Source organism: Hypomesus transpacificus, chromosome 4, assembly GCF_021917145.1.
Source record: "Hypomesus transpacificus isolate Combined female chromosome 4, fHypTra1, whole genome shotgun sequence".
In the NCBI taxonomy this organism is placed as follows: domain Eukaryota; kingdom Metazoa; phylum Chordata; class Actinopteri; order Osmeriformes; family Osmeridae; genus Hypomesus; species Hypomesus transpacificus.
The window spans coordinates 6,909,682-6,921,391 of NC_061063.1; positions in this window are offsets into that span (position 1 = coordinate 6,909,682).

An 11,710-nucleotide genomic window follows, 5' to 3' on the forward strand; every position below is an offset into this window, starting at 1 on the left:
GGCACCAGACACTACTGACCCTGACTCATGTTACTGCGTCATCACTGAGCACTAACCTCTTCATTGTGTAATGTCATGTAACGCTAATTTGTAAACAGTGAGTAAGCCTTTAACTGGAAGCCCTCTCATGACTCGGCTCATGGCAGAATCTGTCCGGATTAAACTCAGAAGACGGAGGGTCACCAGCTATATTTACCAGGAACACCAGCACTCACACTACCTGCAGATGGTAGGGTTGGGATTGTGATCCGCAGGAAGCTAAAGTGGGAAGACTGCTCATGATCCCTTCCGCACATAAGCTTCGGAACCAAACAAATCTGCCAGCTCACGTTTGATTTGTTCGTGCAGATGGGTTGACCCACCCTCCCTATTCAGGCAAATTTCTCTCTCCGACCAGAACTTTATCAGGCCAATTCCAACATTTTATGATATGGCGCAACAAGATTCAGAATATGGAGATGAGCCGAATTAGAACGACTCATTACCGTTCAGTGGATGTTCAATTGTCAGACCGCTGTTTCTCAGATGGATTCAGAATTGCCCCTTGAACTCCATCATCCTGGAACAAAAGACATGCAGTGTTATCCTGTCATTAACATGTGGAAGTCAATCTCCATTTCTTTGGTGTGGACATTTGTTTGGGGCAAACAGATAAGTTTCTCACTGTCTGTGTAAGGGCTGGCTCTCATCGTGTTCATTCTCATGCTAGTATATCAGACGAGTCAACCCTCTTAAGGGCAAAGAAAGCAAACAAGGGTCAATGATTAGTGGTAGTCATGCCTCATGGCCTGAGAGGGCAAACCTGCCTACCACATTTGGGAGAGACTTCTTTGGTGTGTCGTAGCTAGTTCTCAGTTCTGAACAAGCTGTGGTCAATTATGTGGATAGTTGCTTAATGATCTTTGTGCTAGCTTTGTAATCTGTTCTCACGTAAACCTGTTAAAGGTTTACCTGTGAACAAGTCTACATAGACTTGGCCAAAAGTCTATGAGTCTACATGGAGCCCAGAAGGTAAATGTACTGTGCTTCGGACTGGAACCATTAGAAAGGAGCCTGGCTATCTAAAAAAGAGAAAGAGAAAGTAGGTGAGAAAGAGAAATATGAAGGAGGAACGCAAATGAAGTTACATAACCAAAGCGAAACACAGAGATGGAGAGACCAAAAAGTGAGGAGGAGTGGAGTGTTAGAGAGTGAGAGGCTGGGAAAAGAGGAAAGAAAGAGGTGCATGTGAAAAGAAGGGAATGAAAACGTTACATCGGTAGCAAGTGAGAGAGTGAAATCGAGCAACAGAGGGAGTCCAAATGAAAGACAAGGCGGGTGAGAGAAAAGGATAGAAATAGACAGTAAACAGACTGCAGAAAGGAAAGGCCAAGAGAGAGAGACACACAAACAAACGTGTACAAAGAAAGACGGTCAAAAATACCTAAACTACTAAAGTAAGTACCTCTGGCCGACGTGCCTATAGCTACTTCAGTATGTATGAGAGAGAGAAAGTCCTGTGGCAAGAAAGAGGAGGTGGAGGAAAGTAGGTTGTCATGAAAAGGAGCCCACAGCTACTCCAGCCACAAGTCTTTCTTTTTCCCAATGCCATGTCCACAGAGAGAAGCATCAGGAGAGAAAAGACCACCCAGAAGTGTTGTTTACCATCTCTTGCTTGTCCCTGACACAACCCAACAACACACTTCCAGTGCAAGGTCCCAACACAAACAACATGCCCGCTGAAATTACAACACCACAGTCCGGCATCGATTACATCATTACTGTGGATTCAGACTGAAGCGTCAAAAGACAACCCACACTAAAAGGATTACACAATGTAAATAACTCGACCAAAATTACACGAGGGCCTGAAAGTGGAGCGCAGATTCTTGCTGCAGAGGATAGTAGAAAAAAGAAAAAAAAACGAGTTATAATTATGGGATGCTCTGTTTCTTAGAAAGCTGTGAGTGGGTCTGAGCACCTGCTCTCTGAGCTGAGCTGAGGAGAACACAAGTCAACAGAAGGAGACTGAGATAGGACAGGCTGTGCTCTGCTTGCTGTGTCAGGCCCCAGGATGCCGCAAACAAGCTCACATTTGCTCATTATTTCAAAAAAAAAATTGAAGTGCAAGCCACGACTCTTTTTGCCAAAGACCAGTAGATCTGTCCAATGCACCCAGGCCAAGCTGACAGTGATGGGATCCTAGAAGCCTTTGGGGCCAAGATTGAGCTTCAGGCTTGTCCAAAGTACTTCCACTGTGGCTGTCATGGCGATGGGGACAGTGAGTGACACCAATGCTAACAAGAGACAATATTTACGTTCAGATTTTGTGACCGTCTGCGCTGTTGTTGACTTTATCTGACAAGATGGGGAGGCAATATTCCCAACTGTAAAAGTTGCATCTTGGCAACTTATTGTGCTGACTGAGGACTGTTGGCCTGCATTGATGAATATATAACTAACAGAGTGATAGGAACAGTATAGTTGTCTCTGTTTACGATTGAAATATGAACCAAAAGATGCAGCATCATTTATTTTAAGTACACACAGGTAGTAACACTCCCTTAGTGAGAGCTGCCAGTTACTAGTTCTGGTGTTACTGATTTCAAAATCTTCTGGGAGTGAAGTGTTAAGATTCTGGAGTAGTTTGAACTTCAGAAGTCAAAATAAACATGTCAGTCAGGTGTTCCATCCTGGAGTTGAAGCAGTTGAAGAACTCCAAAAGATGTTCATTTGAACATTATATATTATAAAAATACATGATATGGCATTTCTATTTTAATTCTAAAACGTTGTGTGTCATACTATGTAGATCCCAAAAAGTTTATATTTCACCTCTTTTTGAGTCAAATGTGCACCACTTTGCTGTGTAAATTCAATGTGGTCTTAAAACATATAGATGAAGCAGTGCTCGTGTGTGTTTACATGGGCATGTTTACACGTGAGTATACAGTATGTGTGGTCTGGACCATCAAACGGCTGTTACATTCTGCCAGTCGCCCCCCCCCCCCGCCCCGTCTCCTAACAAAAGTGAAAGTGTGCCGGACTGAAAATCTGCTTAAAGGCCATTACCCCACCCTCTATTCAGAGACACACATGCTAACTCTTCTCCTTCTGCCTCATTACTTAAGAGAATGAGAAAATGAATTTTATGACCTTCTGACCTCCTCTCCTTTTTGTCCCTTTCTGTAGCCCCCCTTCTGCCATGGCACACTTCTCATCTATTCACCCATTCACCCCTTCTTCAGGAAACAAGGAAAAAGCAAGGAAATGATTTTTACTGCCTTCCCTTTTCCCTCTCTTTCTGCTTATTGACAGGAGCCCACATCTCTTCGCCACTCTCCGAACTCATTACTTAAAAGAGGGAACAGGAAAATGAATTTTACAGCCCCCAGCACTATCAGTCCCTTTAGAATGCCCCCTTCCTTCCCCAGCACAACCCCAATGAAGTGTCACACCGTGCCATCATCTCCTTCATTACTTAACAGAGCGATTGGAAAATGAATTTTACTGCTGTATCCCCTTTTCCCCTACTCCCTCCGTCCATCACCCTCCAAGCCTCACGTCTACCCCTTTGTCTCTCTCTTTCACAGTCTTAAAGGAGAAGAAAATCAATTTTATAGCCCCCCCCCCCCTCGTAAAAAGAACGGCACACTTTCGGGTATTCTTGTATCTGGTCTTTTTTTTTTTTTGCTTTAAAGGAGAGGGAAAAATCAATTTACGGCCCCGGCTCATGTTTTACAGTCAGCCTTCGCCCTCCCGAGAGAGGCCCACTTCGTCACTGTGGCCTCCTAGGTGGCGGCTAGCCTCGCACCCACCCCCCCCCCCCACCCTCCCTCTCGCCCTCCCTCTTCCCAGTTCTGCATTAGCATACAGGTGGTCTCCATTGTGCTGGGCGGCGAGGCACACTTCTGCTCCTCTGTAGTGTCCATGTGGCCACTTGGAGTGCATGCCGAAGGGGTGTGTATGTGTGTGTGTGTGTGTGTGTGTGTGTGCGTGTGTGTGTGTGTGTGGGGGGGGGGGGCGGGTTGAAAGGGATGGAGGGTATTAAAAGGTCACTTCAGATAACTGATGACCCACCCTTCTGTCGCCACACCCCCTTCTGACACCTTCCCTGGTGATGTGTAGTTGATTGTCTGGCTGAGGCCTCTGTGGCTCTTTCTTTCATTCTTTTTTTCTTTCTTTCTTTCCATTTGTCTTTCTATCTTTTCTGTGTCTGTTCATTTCATATGAGGACATGTGGGTAGAGACCCTCTCTAATGTCCTGTACACCAGGAATAATCACTCTTGAAGCTCCAGCTTCACTCGCTCACACATTCGACCTTCACAGCTGAGAGTTACAGCAGCACATTAGATTCACCTCCATCTTATCTGAATGACTCAACAGATTGCTACCTTGTTTCCTGGCTCTCCGCACGGGTCACTGAGAGCACCGGCGCTGACAAACATCTCTGAGATCTTTCTCCTCCTCCCCCATCAGAATGCTGTTCACCACAGACTCTTTTCCATGGCTACACACATATCCACGTATCTGCAGCACAGATGCCACCTCCCCCCCCCTACCCCCCTACCCCCCTCACCCCTCAGTTCCTTCCCTCTCCCTTCTTCTCTCCCTCCCTCCTCATGCTGCTTCTCTCCACTTGTGGTCACTACTCCAGCACCCTATTCATTAACAGCTTCTTAATACTCCCAGATGGGTTGACTGCAATTTACAGCCAAGAGTGTTTGTGTGTGGATGTGTGTGTGTAAGAGTGTGTGCAGTATGTATTCGTTAAGCACATGCATACCAGGGTAGATTAGTTTGTATGTACAATTGATTATGTGTATTAAACAGTGTGTTGTACAGTATGTGTCTTTTAGAACTGTGTGTATTATTCACACCAGTCTGGTTTTCAAAAGCTTGCTTGTGCTTGTGTGAGACTCTAATGTGTATGTAAATGTGTTGGTGGTAACGTTGTTCCTTTGCCCTGAGTCTAACTCATGATCGAGCACGTAACTCTGGAGGGCAATGTGAGGACAGCCATGAAAGCACATATTTCAGGTTTTCTGTCCAACTCTCAAGAAGGGTTTTGTCTCCAACACAGACCTCAGAAGGAGCAGCAGTTTTCCATCCCCTCCTTCATCTTCTCTCCCCTGTGTTCTCTCTTGCTCTGGTCCCGCTAAAATTAAGATGTCAGGAGACTGTGTGGGAAGTCCCCATGTTCACAACCGCACACAAATGTGAGCATATGTGTGTGTGTGTCCATGTGAGACCGTGTGTCTCAGCATTTGTGTGTGTGTGTTTGTGTTTGTTTGTGGGAGATGTTCCATGCCCAAACCTCAAGCTTACGGATGTTGGCACGTTCACTCCCCCAGATTGTGGAGTATTGATTCCCAGCTCCCTCTCTCTCTCCTGGAGGGGTAGTGGGTGGGGGTTGTGGAGGTTACCCAGACTGTGGCCTGCTTTTCGTGCCAAGAAAAGCCTGTTTCCTAGAAATGGAGAAACAAACAAACAAACACACACACACACACACACACACACACACACACAAAAACAGCTCTCCTGTTTAACAACACAGGTAAAGCAGAACATACTGTAATTACAAGGGTCGACTCGAACACATAACACACAAGCACATCTGACAATTGTGCTGTGTTCAGTGATCTATCCCTCCTTGACCATTTTGATTTCCTGCACCTCTCTCTCTCTCTCTCTCTCTCTCTCTCTCTCTCTCTCTCTCTCTCTCTCTCTCTCTCTCTCTCTCTCTCTTTCTTTCTCTCTGTCTCACCAGTAGAACGGAACTCCGCACGCAGTAAAAATAACCATCTGGGGACCCAGTCAGCAGTAGCCTAGCCCGCTCTGAAAACACAGGCTACCCACACCGCCTGTTAGCAACGAGATGCTATTTGAGGAGATGAGTACATTCAAGCTCCGGTGGCGGGCGAGCGGCGGTCGCTGAATGCAGCAAGGACTTATGGGAAAGGAATCTTTAGAAGGAGGAACAGGGGGGAGGGGGGCACCCGGTGTGAACTGGCACCTTTGAGCATTTAGTCTTAATGACTCCTGTTGGGCGGCACCCTGCTAATGGTTCCCAGCCGTGCCACACGTGTCCAGGGAGAAGGATGGAGCGCTGAGTGGGGACGTGCTTCACACGGACGCCACTGCTCACTCAGGCCGGGGAGCAAGATCAACAGCTGGAAATTGGGGTCTTGCACACTCCGGCAGATGTGTAAATACACGCATCCAAACACCGTTTGCACGCGCGAGTTCACAGGCCTACATAAACACAAAGAAGGAAAACAAACAGGCGCTTGCGCATTGACGTATGTTCATGCTCTCTTTGGCGTGTCTGGACACACACACACAGACAGACAGACACACACACACACATGCATACACACACAGACACACACACACATGCATACACACACAGACACGGTCAAATGTGGATATTCACACTCACAAACACATGCAAATGCACACACGGGCACACAAGCCAACGATGTCCTCATCTGCGTGCATGCGTAGATAAGTATATGTGTGTGAAAGAGCGTCCTCTCAGACTTGACCACAGTGCACAGCTGGCAGAGAGAGAGGGACCCGAGTGTGTCAGTGTGGTCAGGTCAGGGGCCCTGTCTCTCTCCTCCGCTCTCTCCTCCGCTCTCTCTTCCGCTCTCTCCTCCGCTCTCTCCTCCGCTCTCTCCTCCACTCTCTCCTCCACTCTTTCCCACTATCTTTCCTTTTCTTGTCTTCCCTCATTTGTTTCTGAGTTCTCTCCCCTCAGTCTGGTTTTGGCATGACAGTCTGTCTGTCTGTCAAGATTGAGGACAGTCCCAGGTCTGGTCCAGTACAAATAAACACACACACACACACAGACACATACGTTCCCAGGTCCACATACAGTTCAACATGGACGCTTTTGATCGGCATTTCCACTGTAGATTACTGCTTATTCGTTTCCACTTTGACATGCCTCTCGTGTGAGTCCCAACCACACAACAAATGCTGAAACCAAACATACTCCATATAATGCCATACACATGAGACACAGCCATCTTATTTAAATAACAGCATGAGCTTGGACAAAATTGTGGTGTTTATCCTGACAATAAGGGCATGAAGTTCACATTGAGATAAAAAAAAATCTCTGGGGTAACAGGGTTGTTGAAAGTATGTTTTTGTTGAAAAGTAGTCAATATGTTTCAGGTGGCTGATAGCCTTTAAAACAAATTTACCAGGGTCGATAAGTTATCAGTCAAATCATTTCTCTGAAAGTGTACTGTTTGCCATTTGTTCAGCCCCAAGGCTCCACACCAAAAGCGATTGTTAGACAGTTTAGAACTTTATTGACATTACAAAGAATTCCCTTAAAGAATCCCTGCCTAAAAGCACTTAGCCAAGGTCAGTACTGAGAGGACAGAGATGGCAAAAATTGACGGTGTCAAGGGTTTCCAGCTAAACGTCCTGAAAGCCTCCACTGCTGTGCGGTTATTTGTCGATGATGTTTTTCCAAAAGCACTGTGACCGCTGCCAATCGTGACTTGCACTAGCTCTACCGAGAAGCTTGACCCCAGGGCGGGACACAGACAGAGACGTGGCCACAGACTGGACATGCCCTCGAACCATCCAGGCTGACCTCTCCCTTTCTGACCTTCGACCTCCGACCCCTGAACTTGAAGTTTTGAAATAGAGGAGGATTCCCTGACCGGAGAGAATATGAAACAACTCTTCAATTCTCCCACACAGTCTAAGTTACAGTTCCCACACTTTTTTATGATGGTTTAAAATTACAGGCTAATCTGGGCTCGCCTGAAAGATTGAAGCTATTGGTTTTGCTGTAGGTGTGTTTTCACCTTTGTGCTCCAAGAGAGAGAGCTCAATATCACTCACGTGTGAAGGTGTTCCCTGTCTATTAGAAAGGTGAGATGTGGGCGTGCTTTCTGTAGATGTGTGTACGCGTTTGCAGGGTGGGTAATTATGTCCCTCGGGTGTTTTTAGAAAGCTGAACAAACACACCTGAGTAACCGTAAGGCGTGATGATAATCTTTAATCAAAACCTATTCTATTCCCCCCCCCAAAAAAGCAAGGCTTTACTATCCAGCATGTCCAGAAACTTCAAAAGACATTGAAGACACAAAATCCCCCCACTATTTTTGTCTGTGTCTGAACACAGTGATTTGTTGCACTTTGAATCAAAGCCATCGAATGTGTGATATTTCAAGATTTCAATCATTGGCCTTAGGTCTGACCTTAGGATGTTGGTAGCCACGCTGTTTGGTTTTCTGGAAAAAATCTGGGAATGTCAGTGCGTTCCCGTGGTGATGTCAGACAACAGGCCCATCAATTCTACATGGCAGACCACGTCAATACATTAAGCACACAAGGAGATCTCAGCACATGGAATCTGTAAACACATGTCCTGACTGAGAGGGGGGTGAACATGATCTGTGCCCCTCGTCTCAGTGGCAGGGAGTTAGAACAAATCCCAGAAACATAAAGAGAAGAGAGCATATTAGTCCCAACCGAGACATGTCTGTAAATGTCTCTCTGCTCAGGGAAGAAAACAATGCCATCAACTCTCTCCTCCTGACTCACCATGACAACGGAGGCTTGTTATTCACTGGCCTCAGGGTTGTTGATGGTTGGTTAAAACGTTTAATCTCAAATCAAATCAAACACAGAGAGGATAGAAAGAGGGAGAGGGGAGTGGGGGAAGATAGAAAGAAAGAGAGGTATGAGAGGAGGAAAAAGAGAGAGAGAGAAAGAGAGAGAGAGAGAGAGAAAGAGAGAGAACGAGAGAGAGAGAGAGAGAGAGAGAGAGAGAGAGAGAGAGAGAGAGAGAGAGAGAGAGAGAGAGAAAGAGAAGAGACAGAGAGAGAGAGAGAGAGAGAGAGAGAGAGAGAGAGAGAGAGAGAGAGACAGAGAGAGAGAGAGAGAAAGAGAGAGAGGGGAAATGTTCAGGCTTGTTGCAGTTTGAGCCGGTGTTCTACCTCAGGTTATTTGCGTGGTTTAATGAAGGCACACATATGTTGTGTCTGTTCCAGGTCCAAGATGTTCCTCCCACTCTCACAGGAAGATGGAGGATGGAGGTGGATCAGGGATTCCCTGACAGGATCAGTAAGGACTGCAGAAGGACATGAAGATACCTATGTGATGAAAGGAACGGCAGCCCATATATTAACTCATAAACTGTCTCACTGTAGAAACACAAGAGTCACAGTACATGACAATCACTGTTAAACACCCATGGATTCACAAAACCCTCCATAAACCCAAACTAGGTTTGTAGGATGGTAACCCTGCGTTGAAATCTTGTTTGATATTCGTAGTGAAAACACCATGTGCTACACGGGGTCGCTCAAGGCTTGAACTGTCTGCTGATTGACCCACTTCCTATCTTAGCAAGTGGCCTAGTTCTTCCGCTCGACCTACTGTACCGTAACAAAGCTTCACGGGGCTGGGGATGGTGCTCTGCAAACACACGTTGACAGAAGCCTAACGGTACTGTCAGCGCTTTGACCCTCTGTCCAATGATGTCCCAATGATGAAAGGAAAAAATTGAAATCACCCAGTTGTCCAGGAGGATCAAGGATCAAGCTGGCAGCTGAGCCCTGGAAAAGAACAAACACACTAGAGTGAATGTTTTCGGTTGTTAATGAGATAAGGGACTGTGGTGTCGTCAAATCCTATAGAAATTCAAAAACGGGTCTGACTGCGTTTTTCCCATTGTGTGTATATATGTTCTAGCACTGGACCTGTGTGTTTTTGCTCCAACATGTAGACTTACTGCCAGTGTGTGTATGACGTGTGTGCTTTTGTGTGTATGTGTGTGTGGATAGCTTGGGGAGTGTTGTTGTTGTGTGTATTGCGTGCTGCTAAAGAGTTTATGTTATTCTGTCCCTCCTTCCTTCCCTCATTTACCCTCTATTCTGGGACCTTCCAAATTACAGTCTTTCAGTGTGTGGTTGGCTTGTGTGGTTCTGAATTTGTACTTAACCTACCCCTCCTGGTCTAGCCCTCTCCCTCCTCTGGCCTTTCTCCCCCATCTCTCGGCCTCTCCTTTCCTACTCTTCTCCCAATTTCTCTTCCTCTTCCTTCCTTCCACCTTTCTCCCTTTCTCCTTCCAGTTGTTTACCAATCCCAGTTTTCTCTCTTCTTCCCTACAATTGTCCCCATCTCTTTACCTCACGTATTTTACTCCATTTATGCTTTGTTTTCCAAAACCTGCCATCTTTCTGTTTGCATTTCCATCCCTCTCTCCACTACAGTTCTCTCGCTCCCCACATCGCCACTCCACATTCTCTTTTCCTCCTCCTCTCCTTTTAATTCATCTCATTCTCTGTTGTTTAGTGTCGCTGCCTGTTGCTGAGCGGATGTCATGAATAAAAACCACTTCTCCTTTAAAAACATGTCCCCTCTGTGGCTTTCTAAACTGCCTTTCTTCCTTTCTCTCTCTCTTCCCCCTCCCTCTTCCACCTCTTGTGCAATCACCATGCATACATAGTCATCTCCTCACCATTCACAAACATTAGTTTGTGTGTGGGTTTGTGAGTATTTGTGTGTGTTTGTGTGTGAGAGAGAAAGAGTTGCATAAACATTTATGATAATGAGTTGTGTGTAATTGGATGTTCATAATATGGATAGTATGTCATGATCTTTTTTCAGAGTGCGAATGTTTATGAGTAGATATATATGTTTTTTTTTTCAGGGATGTGTATGGTGTGCTTATTTGGGTAAAATGTTCTCATTTGGCCAGTCTGTGTGCTAATTAAGTTTCACACGTCTATTCTAAACACCGGTTAAGTATATTTTGTTTCCTTATTCCCACATTAGTAAGTGAAAGCACACTTACAGTATTGAGTTTGTGATATGTGGGATGTTTGTAGCATGTTAGAAGCTGAAGCCCTTCAGGGTCCGTTCAGTGTGTTCACCAACCGAAACAAACCTCACAGTCACCGGCACTTCATCCCTGCTGAACATGTCACTCTTTTCAAAGGTCATTCATGCCATCCGTTAAGGTGATATCTCAGCAGGGCTTGTGTGAGATACATAGGAAAGGATAAGTATAACTCATATTTTACCCTGGATAAGGTCAACAAAGCAATCTTTAAAAGTCAGAAAAGCTGAAAGGGTCTATGTGCAAAACAATTCCCGAAATGTTTTGAATGTTAGATAAAATTGATAAAATTTGATTACTTGAAGTTAGGTCAGCGTTTTACAGTAATAACTGTCCTCTCATGTTCTTTTATATTCTTCCATTTCTCTAAATGTTATGTAAAACCTGATTATTTGTGTCAGGCATTGGACACGTCCTGAGCCGCAAGCTTATGATCCACTGGCCCAAATCGCACTATTTTTAGCAAGGATAATCTACATGTAAAATACTGTTACATATTTTTATGGTAGCTGTTGAGTGTGAAAATGGCTTGTATATCTATAGGTTAGAGCAATTCACGTTTAAGCCTCTCAGAAGCCCTTTTCAGATCATGTCTGTTTCCGGTTCATGCAGCTCTGTCAGAGCAGCAGCCCATAGGATCGTTAACCTTTGAAGTGACCAGCTGCCTCCCCTCCTCCCATTCCTCTGGCCCAGTGCTAATCCATAGCTTCCTCCGCTAGTGGCAGTGCACATCTGCCCACCGCATGCAGAATGACCTGCTGAAACACATGACCACTATGAGTCTGCGACTCCGAGGCCACCTAATCCTGTGGCTGGCAGAGATCGCCTTGAGGCTGGACCGTGAAGGAAGGGAT